We start from the raw sequence: 12,186 nt of genomic DNA, 5'->3' as shown, positions 1-12,186 counted from the left end.
ATGATTTCTTTTATTAAAGCTTTAGCCACAGTTTTTGCATCTGCATGTTTAGAGAAAACTTCCACCCATCGGGAGAACACATCGACAATTACCAAGCAATAACGGTAGCCTTTAGACGGTGTTAACTCAATGAAATCCATTTGGAGGTGTTCAAAGGGACCCATTGGGTTAGGAGTGACGGCGGGGCTTACCTGAGTACCTTTACCTACATTAAACCTTTGGCATAGTGCGCATCGTCAGCAGAATTTTTCAGCATATGTAGAGAACCCTGTGGTTTCCCAATGCTGCTCGACATCCTGAGTCATAGTGTCTTTTCCTGCATGATCCAGGCCGTGTGAGAATTTGCCATTCCTGGAAAAGAAGCCTTTGGGAGGAAAGGTTTGTTAGTTTGCTTATGGGTCCAGACCCCAGCAGAGAGGGATCCTTCTTGGGACCACTTTATCCTTTCTCGGTCAGTGGTAGCGCTCTGTAAAGAAATAATTTGATTATCAGGTCTTTGTCATCCTTCTGTTGGAATAAAGACTGGTGTGTTATTACAGGCGGCCTGTTTAGCAAATGGTCAGCCAGTTCATTTCCTTGGCTGACTGGGTTTTGTTTCCCAGTAATGGGCTTGCATTTAAGTATTGCCAGTTTTGATGGTTCTGTTATAGCTTTGAGAAGGGATTCCACTAATTTCTGGTGTTGTATGGGCTTACCAGTACTGGTTTTGAATCCCCTTAATTTCCATAATGCCCCATGATCATGGAAGACTCCAAAGGCAGATCTGGAATCTGTGTAAATGGTTATGACTTTTCTTTCAGACAACTGGCAAGCTCGAGTGAGAGCTATTAGCTCAGCTGCTTGTGCACTTAAACTAGAAGAAATTCAGTTTGCTTCAAGTAAGTGGTCTTCCTTGACCACTGCATAACTGGTGGAGAGTGTTCTGTCGTCCAATCCCAAGGAACAGCCATCCTCATAAAGAATTTCTCCTGTTTCTAGTAGAGTTTCCTGGAGGTCCGGACTAGGTTTAGGACCTTTGTTATCTCATCCTGGCAGTTATTTGGTTCCCCCTCTCCCTCAGTGGGAAGTAAGGTAGCTGGATTTAGAGTTGAGCATCTTGCAATAGTGACATTTGACAGGGTACAGAGCACATTTTAATAGTGTATTGCCCTTACAGTAGTGAGGTAGTTCACCATGTTTCCCTCACTTGTTCATGCACTCTCTGTAAGGCACTACGCAAACCTGCAAGCCTTTTCCTACATTAAATCTTCGCCATAATGTAGACCTCTTACAGAACTGATCAGCAAAGTTAGAAAAACCCCGGGCGTGACAGTATTGTTGCACCTGTGCCATCATTGCATCTTCTGGAAGGGTGGGCCAAACCATGCGCAGCCTTTGCAATTCCTAGAAAGAAAGCTTTTGGGAAAAAGGATGTTTAGTTAATGGATGGATCTAAATTCCTTTCAGAGCTTTATCTGATCCCTCTTTCTGCAACGTCTTTATCTCCTTTTCCGTTGCTACAGTTCGTAGAGATAATACTGCATCCTTGTGTGACTCTTGTTCCTCCTTCTGTAATAGAAATAAAGAAGTTAGTGGTGAAGTAGGATCCTGGGTGGCTTTCTTTGCCCACGTCTGCTTGCATTTCCCTCACTTACTGGATTCGTCTTCCCTGTGTGAGCTTGACACTTCACTACATAGCGCACCTGTCAAATGAGATGTTTTTGTCTGTACTAAGATGGAATGTACAGCATGTGGTACCTTAACAGTTAATAAACTCATGAGAACAACATCTGAGCATGCTAATATGGCCTCTGTTATTGCAGCAGCTGCTTTCAAACAGGCGGGATTGTAGCGGCCACTGGATCCAGTTTTATTTGTTAATTTTTTATTTTTTTTTAGAATAGTATGTGACCGGTCATTGTCTATTTCCTTGTTGTTGAGTTAATACTGCAGTCGTACACCCCCCTTTCTCGTCCACAAACAGAGTGAAAGACGAGACTACCGTAGTCCGGAACTCTTAACGCAGGCGCAGACATAAAAATTTAGTTTATATCAGTTAAAGCCTTCTCAGCCTGCTCCGTCCATGAAATTTTATCAGTCAAAACCAAATTAGAAGAGGTCGCTAATTCTTGGAGTGGCTGTGCTTTTCAGCAAAAAAAATCTTTTTAACCCATTGCCGGCAATATCAATATCATAACATTCCAAGAACAGACATAACTTGCCGTCTTGCAGACTGTGCACATTCCCCTGGAGTCAAATCATGACTCAGGTATTTCATTTTCTTTCAACCCGTTGCAACTTTTTCCGAACACTTTGTGCCCGATTTCCGCTAGAAGACCAACAAAGCCTTTGTGTCTTCTTAGCATTATTCCTGAGCCTCAGAACATAAAAGCAACTCATCTACATATTACACCAGGACACCACCCCCTTTGGCCAATAACCTTTCAACTTTTTATCTTTTCTAGTTCTTGTCCATACACACACCACAGCACACACACTCACATGCAGCACACAGAGCCTCTGTATATCCCTCGGCATCACAGTTCAGGTCCAATGCTTCCCTTTAAAAGTGAATGAACCAGAACTGAGACTCAGGGTGTACAGTAATTGAAAAGAAAGCATTCACAAGATCAGTAACAGAAAACCACATAGCAGTGGCGGGACAGTACAGAGAATAGTGGAAGGTTTGAGACTATAGGAGTCCTAGGGTGTATAGCAGCATTGACTCCACGGAGGTCCTGAATGAATCGTCATGAATCATATGCTTTCTAACTGGAAGAATAGGAAAGTATTGGATCAGAATAATGCACCCGCTTAACTAAATCAGCATAAACAATTGTAATACGGTCTCAGCCTCAAACGAAATAAGAAATTGTGCAAAATGTAAACGGAAGGATGACTTTGGGAAAATGACCAAGGGTTCAGCATGAGCTATTCAGACAAAATATTATTTCCCTTGTACCCAGAGAGATGAGTGGAGCAAATCTAACTAAAAAATTTTAAGGGTAAACAGCATGGGTTTAGGTGGAGAAGTGAAAGATAAATGACAGAACGGATCGGGTTACAGGTACAACTAGTTCTACTGCTATTTTCTTAACAGATCTATCTGGGTGAACTAAATGTTAGGTCCCACATACTCCCAATCCTCCCCTTCTGGACATGCTATTACCAATTGTCTCACATTATGCCACTGAAAACGAGAGGATTTAGCAATGAGGATATGTGGTAAAACCACTCCAGAAGAAAAGCAATTGTTGTAAAAAGAGAAATACTGCTCCAGCCAGTTTTGCTGAGATATAACAGTTCGTTAGGCAAATAGTCTTTTTTTTCTGAAAACAGCAGCTGAAAAGTCCAAGTCAAACTTCATCATAATACAGTCCAAAAATCATGCAATACAGTAAAATGATTTTGAATACTGTAATCCAAGAGGAACCCAGGACAGCAGAGATTTTTGCTGTTTTGAGTCAAACATGAACAATCAAGGCAGCATACAAGCATGTAATGGTGGTGGTCAGTGCAAGGGCGGTGTGCTGTTCTGATGCAACCTTCACTCTCTTATTTGTAACTGAAATGCAAAGGCACAGGCGGACCATCAAGTCTTGTCAAAGTTCACTGGGCATTAGAGGGCTGATATATTTTGCTTTTATTTGTGCTCGTAACTGTCCACTGAACACTGAACTGGCCACTATCAACCCGCTGTCGTCCCAGAGTCTCTGTCCATTGCACTCTCACATCATTTCAGCCTGAAATGAGCTTTCCTTCTAAGGACCTGAATCCATTCTGCAGTATTTGGCTTATATATGTCATCTAATTGTTTCTTCATTGTCATGAACTGGTTCAGCAATTCCTGCACCACCTCTTTTAATTCTTGCAGGTCCCAGTTTCTTTGCACCATGAAGGTGGGACAGTTTTAATCTGAGTCAGGCTGTTGTACATTATATTGCGAAAGGGCACTTGTATTAATGGTGCTTGAAATTCCATCCTTTCATATTCATGTTTTTGACCCTGAGGGTCAGAATCGGGCTTATGAGGCATCCCTTTCCCCGCGTCTTCATCCTCTCTGGCTGAAACTGTTCATTTTTTAAAAATCATCGGGACCATCTTCTTCCTCTCCCTCATTAATTCCTCAAGCTGCCCAAGGGGTGGTGATGGACTATTGTCCTCAAAGGGAGTGGACACGCATGCTGACGCTAAATCAAGGTATAATCTCTTCTTCTTTTTATTTATATTATATTTACTTATTCTTCCTTCTTTCATCCGGACTTTTGGGACAGTTCTTGCATTATCAAGACAACTTTTTCTTTTCTGCAATAAGTTTAATTTGGCTTTGCAGTCCCTCATTGCACTTCTGCATCGCTTTCAGGGCTCTATCTTTAATTATCAATTCCCATCTATTAAAACATTTCCATTTTCTCGACTAGAGCACCCTCGTGCTTTTCTATATACAATCTACCTAACTTCCTGTAGTTCACTCATATCACCAGAGCCTTCTACTAGTCACCTGCCCCTGCTCTGTTTATTCCACCGTTTACATTTTTTTTTAAATCTAACCCTGTTTTCTGTTCTATGTAGTCTTGGAGAGCCGCTTTTTTTTTCCTTGGTATGTTTTCCGAAAACAATAATCCGAACAGAGGCTCCTCATTCACACCCTGTTTTTTCAATCTCTTTCTTTAGCGAATTCCCGACCAGGAGGTACTTTCCCTTTTTATTAAATTTCCACCTCTCCCTTCTAATTATAAGTCTACTTAAGACTCCGTCTCATTCCAAGAGGTGCTCTAATCGTTACGTCCCAGTACCTCTCCCGGACGGTAAAGCAATTGTACTCAGCGGTCACCGATCTTATTCCTGTCTGCAATTTGCACCTTCACTCGGGTTCTCCGACAGGAGGAAACTGTTCAGGTGCCAAATAAACAGTGGAAGTAACACCCGAGGAAGACAGGAATAGTTCAATCAATTAGTCTTTATTCAGTCACAGATGAGTACGTTGATTCATGCTTTCTGTTTCCCAAAGGAGTTATAACCGGTTTGCTATTAGTTTTCCCCATGGTCAGTGAGTTTTCCGCACTCTTTTTGCTAAACCAGCCTCAATTGTCACTTCACTCCTGGTCCCTCCTGTACCCCGGTCCACCGGGACGATCAACCTGATTAGCGGACTGACAGTCTCACCCGAAGGCCGCTGGTTACCGCTGTTTAGGTGATCATTTCCCTGAGTGACCCGTTGAGTTCAGAATATAACCAGACCGTTAGAGCAAAGAGTCTCGCCCTCCCGCAACAGTGCTTTTTCCCGATCACGAAATGTTCAGTTATTTATCTATTCTTCCCACTCCCTTCCTTTATTTTACTTTTAAGCCTCTAAGAGACTTCTTCTTCATTTCCTAGGGAGTGTACTAACTCATGTCCTTAACATTCATAATCTTTACACTGTTTTATTTCCGAGCTTATCTATACATTCCGGTCCACTCACTGCCTGGTTTCTTTCCCCGGTCGGACTCCCTCGGTCTACTCACCAAGAATTTTTTCCTCCCGCCTGGAAGTTCCCAGTTTACTCGACTTTCAGGAAGAATCAGAGGAGGTCAAGGATTCCCCATGCAGGAGTCGCCGAGGCAGGCCAGTCCTAACTTTTTCCGGATCTGGTCCTCCCGACCCGGCCGGTGTCGGTCCTTTTACCGGTCCTCTGGACGATCCTGCTCAAGGAGTCACTTGGCCGTCTCTGCCCCACGTTGGGCGCCAAAACTGTGAGCGCTGAAGTCGGAAACAACGGAAGAACTTAAACCCAATTAAAGTAAAAATAATTTCTTTATTCTTAATTCTTGGTGAGTAGAGAATGTGAGACTGCCTCTTTCCAACTCAGTCAACTGATTTGGATTTTGGCAGAATATCTAAAGTAAACCTGTTCTCTCTTTTATATCCTAGAAAAGGAAAAAACCCCCTAGCAGTTCATTCTGAGGTTATACATAGCTTAAGGTTAAATCTTAATTTATGACATACTGGAATGTCCTAAAACATGAAACAAACAGCCATTTGCATTCCTAAGGAATACACCCTTCTAATTATACACACTTAGAATCAATTTAAATATTCTTATAGTCCATAAAGATCTTACATTCTTCACAGGGTCTTCTGATAGTATCAGAGGTCAGCCTTTCCTATAAATGATAAAAGTTAGTCCCTTAATGCTGTGCACACAGCCCAACTCCATTTCTGCATAAATCAGGAACAAATCATATAGCTCTCTGTAGCATGATCAACTCAAAACACAGTCCTTGATATCTGTGAGTTAAATAATAATGTTTTCTCTTCCTCATCAGCTTTCCATTTACAAGTACCAAGTATGTGTCATTACCTCATTTTTGTTCTAATTCTACATGTTACCCAATTTGCACCCACCTTCCCCTGTAGGTTCTGACTAACACCCTCTGGTGCGACATACATTCTCTTCTTTCATCCTGTTTTTCAGTGTCCTCTTGCTTCTTTCTCATAATTTTGTAAAAAGTTTGTTTCAAAACTGATCACAGGGTCCTTAGCTGCCCATGCAAATCAGCCAGAAACAGAGACCTATTGATACTCCAATCACTGTGCCACCAGCGTGGGCAGATGTTCAGGTGCACTCGGATAAACATCAAGTCCGACCAGCAGAAAATGGCAGGCGGTGTGGTATCATTATACTCAAACATGGCCGATGTGAGCGAGTGAGTGGGTATGCGTCTGTCTAAGACGTTTGGAACAGAAGTTGTTTGCAGATGTGCAATCAGCAGTGGAAGATGAAATTAGTGGATGCCACAAGGAGGAGTATTGCTGCATGGTGGTGAGCACTACATTGCCTGACATTGGCTAAAATGTGGCCGTCTCCCACTTCACTGCAGCTGCAGCACGGTGGAGTTTCCAAAGCAGCAAGCCTCTTGAACTTCTGCAGTGGTTCTTCACTTTATTGAGCAGGCAGGTGGAGAAGAATAATATGAAAGACTGGACCTTATTTCATGTGTCTCTCCTGGAAGCTTTTCTACCCACCGATTACCAGACTGATGTTGAAGAACAGCTGCTGGCAGGATCGCTTGCAACCAATCAGAGACTTTGTTCATGAATAACTAACTCAGACACGTCAGAAGAACACGTTGTTAGTCGAATCCTAAGTGCATGTAACTCATGGTGAAGGGTAGTCCTTTAGGGCCTGGTGATTCTGTGCCATCACTGGTAAGGGACATTGATAGAGAAGGACTGGACAGTTATGAGGGAAAAAAACAAACAACGGGGCTCCTGGGAAAGAAGCACCAGGGCTAAGCCTCAGAAAGACAATCACTCAGTGGGAGATGAGCTCACCATGTGTGCTGTTTGGCCTGAAGGGGGCACTCCAGCTCCCCAACACCCAGGACACAGCCCACCAGTTTTTATTCTGTGGGAAATGTTTCCCAAATCTTTTCCCACCAGCACACAGTACAAAGCACCAGGAATAAAGCACACGGCCCCTTGTCTTTTTTTCTTTTCCTCTTCTTTCTCTCTCTCCACCTCCTTCCTCCAGTAAGCTTTGTCTCTCCCTCCCATCTCTGGCTCCTGGAGCAGTGGCAGCTGGCTCCTTTTATGTTACTCCCAGGAGTAATTCTGGTGGCTTGTTGGCGTAGTCCAGAAGCACTTCTGGGTGTGATGGGAGCCCAACAAAATAGGGCTCAGCAGTCCCTGCAGCACCCCCTGGTGGTACCAACGGACCTTAACAGGGCTGAATCAGCAAACTCCAAGTCCCATGATGCCTTGTGTGAATCTGGAGCACCACTGTAATCCATAGGCACTGCCATTAAGTGATTCTTCCTTTTTGAAGGCATCCTGGCCGGGTAAAGGCTTTGGCCATTCAGCACATGTCCCCTCCCTCAGCTGAGCCATGTGGGACAAGGTGGCCAATCCTGTGAGGGCTGTCTTCCTCCAGGAGGGGTTGTCGATATTGGTCAGTCCATGGCTCCACACTGAAATATAGAAACAATCCTGTGACCGTCAGACTGCGTCAATGCGTCTCACAGTGTCTACCTCTGCCATATATGGTCAGTGTCTCCAGCCATGTTCAGGCCAACGACACTCATAACATTGTCACCCCCACCCCCCTCATGGTGCTTGTGACCTGTGAAACTTGAAGCAAGATGGGAAATCTTGCCCCTACTCATGGTCAGCCAAGGTCAGCTTGTCTCTCCATTTCAGAATCCCAGCTACTCATCGCCCTTCAAAACCATCTGGGGCAATTCATTCAGGGTCCCCTTGTTCTGTACAGTACTGGTGTCACTCGCCTGTACCACCGCATCATCATGGGTGAAGAGTCCTGAGCAGAGCTTCATCAGATAGTCCTGCACCGTGTTCAGGGCCGCCTCGGTCGTCCTCTCCAAACCCTCGATTGCCTTCTTCATTAGGTCAGGATTCAGCTCCCATACAATTAAACGACGTCCATCTACTGTGAGCCATTGAACATGCAGCTCTCCTGCGCACTCTCATTTGGGTGTCACGAGATCAGGGTGGTGGTTCACTAGCCCTGACTCAACCATATTAGTGGCAGGATCTCGGCAGTCATCCCCTCACCTGAAGGAGATTTGGGGGAGATGATGCCCTGTTCATGCTCTCTCCCGTGGTCTTTCCTTTATGAAGGCATCCCAGCTGGGTACAGGCTCCGGCCGTCTGCCACAGCTGGTTGTGTCAGTGAGTGTTCTGGGCATCACTGGGGATGATGTTGTTGTCACTGGAAGTCCCTTTTCCTGAATTAATCACAAGTTGAGGGCTAAAATAAAATTACCTGGTGAGCTGCTGATGAGAGGTGGAACTGTAGAGTTTGTTTTGGCAGATAAGTGAGTGTTTGGTGATTGTGGCAAGGATACCCCTTGTGAAGTTGAGGCCTTCATCTTGGAGGGTGTATTTCTCTGCTCCTAGCACTGGATTTCATCATGGCACCTGACATCACGTTGCACCCCAGGACTCATGTCTGTGATGCCCAGGGTTGGGGTGTTCAGGTTGTACTGTTTAGCAGTACCTGTAGAAGATGTTGGTCCAGTGGAGAAGAGTACTCATTCTCAGCCCAGTGAGATACAACCTGTTCTGAGGAGATGGCTTAAGGTACGTCTGGACAAACGTGGCCATGTGGCTGTTATTTACCATCAAATACACTCCATTGATGACAGCGTACAAGGTTTTATCAATGAAGAGTTAGCCCATCAAGGAGTGTGATGTCTGCATGTTACTGGACAGTGATCTGGAGCCCATTACCTCTACCCGGACATCCCCAGTGGTGTTGGTGTGTAAGTCAAATAGAACTTCTTGGTTTTATGTGGACAGTCACGGACTAAGGGCCAAATACCCTGGTGATGCCTCTCCTTATGTCCACTGCATGAAATTTTAGAGTCCTTAAAAGGAGCTCAGCATTTACTGTCTGGATACTGGCAGGTTTGCATGGGAGAAGACAACGACCTGGTGACTTGTTTTAGTTCTGAGTCAAGTCATACAGAGTGAAGAACACCGGAGCATCTCCTGAACACTTGACAGGACAGGTGCTGGAGGAGTTCATTGTGAAGAATCGTATCGTCCACATCGATGATATCTTTATCTTCTCACCATCACTAAGACAGCACATTGGGGACTTAAGTGAGATGTTAAGTACTCAGCGTAGAAACCTCTGGCAGCCTGACTCCAAATTTAAGAGTCAAGCTTACAGTCTGCCTTCAACCTGGCCAAGTCTACAAAACAATAAAAAAACAATAAAAACATCAAAACAAGAGCAAGAGGATCAAAACGTCTCACCTACAAGAGGACAATCCAAAAGCTAACAAATCAAGTCCACAATCCAAATCTCAAAAACAAGAGAAATCCAAAAATGAGCACCGACAGAAACTCATGAGTCCAAAAGTAGCCAAAGAACAGAAAGGAAAAATCACTGACATGTCAGCAATGAGCTGAGGACCCTCAGACCAAGGGTGGTCACCACAGACTCAGTGTTGGCGACTCCCACAACCTCTGCATTGAAATGCAGTAAACAAGAAAAGTCACTAAGATGAACAAAGAACACAATCCTCATTAAGATGTCATCAAATACGGGAAGAAAGAAACAAACAGACAATCAAGGTAAAGCAGTCAGGTAAGGAGCTCTGGTGAGACCAAGAGGTGTGAGGACCACCACGAACAGCATCTTACACTTAGCAAGAAAAAGAAGTATCAAGTGTGCTAATTGACAGTATGCTTGACATAGTAAACTCATCCTTAGATACGGGGGTCTTCCTAGACTGTCTGAAGACTGCTGTAGTTAAACCCCTTCTTAAGAAACATAATCTTGACCCCTCTGCTTTTGAACATTTTAGTCCCATCTCTAACCTGCCCTTCTTAAGTAAAATTCTAGAGAAGGCAGTCATTATGCAGTTAAATGACCACCTCAATAAACCTGCTATCTATACTAATAAAAGGTAAAGCCCTCACTCACTGACTGACTCACTGACTCATCACTAATTCTCCAACTTCCCGTGTAGGTAGAAGGCTGAAATTTGGCAGGCTCATTCCTTACAGCTTACTTACAAAAGATGGGCAGGTTTCATTTCGAAATTCTACATGTAATGGTCATAACTGGAACCTACTTATGTACTTATATACCAGCCATAGCCTGCAGCTTGGTTGCCCACGTAATTGACTGCTTACCCATATAAGGCCGTCCGTCAGCGGCAATCCAATAGAAACACTCTGGTGATAAATATTCGCGTGTGAAGGACTGTGACTATGTAAACGAAGATGAAATGGTCAGGGTGGTGTTTGGCACAAACTCAGCGAAACTGCAAGAGAAACTTTTAAGTGCCGAGTCTTAGCTAACATTAAATAAAGCTGTGGACATCGCACGAGATAGCACAAGCACAGCTGAGAACCTTCGATGCATGTACTGACTGTGAATGTAGTATGTAGAGAACAAGAAAGAGCTCCAAAGAGCATATATATGTATATATATGTGGATGTATGTGTATTGTGGAGCCAACCCAGACACAGACAGGCGGGCATGTTGTTCAATACCACCACACGTTTTTATTTACAATATTTACAATAATTTATCTGGTCACACAGACCCAAATAATGGTCACTAAGACCCAAATAATGGTCACTAAGACCCAGTAGTGCACACCTTCACCCCAATACAAAGTCCTGGCCACAAATGCCTTTCTTCGGGCCGCCTCCACGCCTCCACACCTCCTCTGTGCTTCGTCCTTCCTCGTCCCGACTCGAGCCCTGAATGAATGGAGACGGCCCCTTTTATATGGTTCCCGGATGAGCACCAGGTGTTCCCGGCATTCCTCCCTTGGCCACGCCCCAGCGTGGCGGAAGTGCCGGCTGTCCTCAAAGTCTTCCAACAGGTCCCCAAGGCATTGGGGCGCCTCCTGGCAGTGACCACAGGCCCCTACAGGGTGGAGCTTCCATGCACTGTACCCGTGGCCCCCAAAGCAACCAGGAAGGCAGCCCCCCGTGGTCCCAGATGGGCGCACTCCCACTTCCGGTCTTCCAAGGCATCCCGGCCGGGTCATTGCCCCTGGCATCCACGACAGTATATATATATATATATATATATGGGGTTATCCGGCCCCGTATATTGTAGACAATCCACAATTAAAGAAAAACTCAGGTCAAAATACAAACGCAAATAGGTTCATATGCGCGACGCCATACTAGGCGTCGGAGGCCATTTTATAAGGGAGGAGCCGGAAGTGGAGGAATGCTGGGAAGGAACCATGAGGGAGGATGGGACTGCTGGCGTCAGGAAAGATGGCGGAGGAAGGGCGGAAGTAACGCGTACTGCAGGAAGGCTTATGGTGGCGGGCGCTTTTTCCTGGAAGAAAGCAAAGGAGAAAGTTTAGTACCCCGCCACTCCCTGCCGGGGAACGTCTTCCAAAGCGTTTTAAGGTCCGTCCGCAGTCTCCTATTCGCGAGTGCGTGACAATATATATATATATATGACAGCAACACTCATAACAGTGACAAAACAATTACATTGACAATCAGGTTACATTATTTTTGAAATGTTTCCTTTTCTTTTTCATAACTTCTTTAACACACTACTTCTCCGCTGGCAAAACACGTGTCGCGTACTCTTTGCATTATTTTATAGTAAAACTATATATGCGTATATATATATATATTTTTTTTTTTTTTTGGCAAAATAACCACTCTTTGCAGTGGAGAAGTAGAGTGTTAAAGAAGTAATGAAAAAGAAAAGGA

Source organism: Polypterus senegalus, chromosome 1, assembly GCF_016835505.1.
Source record: "Polypterus senegalus isolate Bchr_013 chromosome 1, ASM1683550v1, whole genome shotgun sequence".
NCBI lineage: Eukaryota > Metazoa > Chordata > Cladistia > Polypteriformes > Polypteridae > Polypterus > Polypterus senegalus.
The sequence above is the reverse complement of the archived record's forward strand: the minus strand, read 5'-3'. Positions refer to the sequence as shown.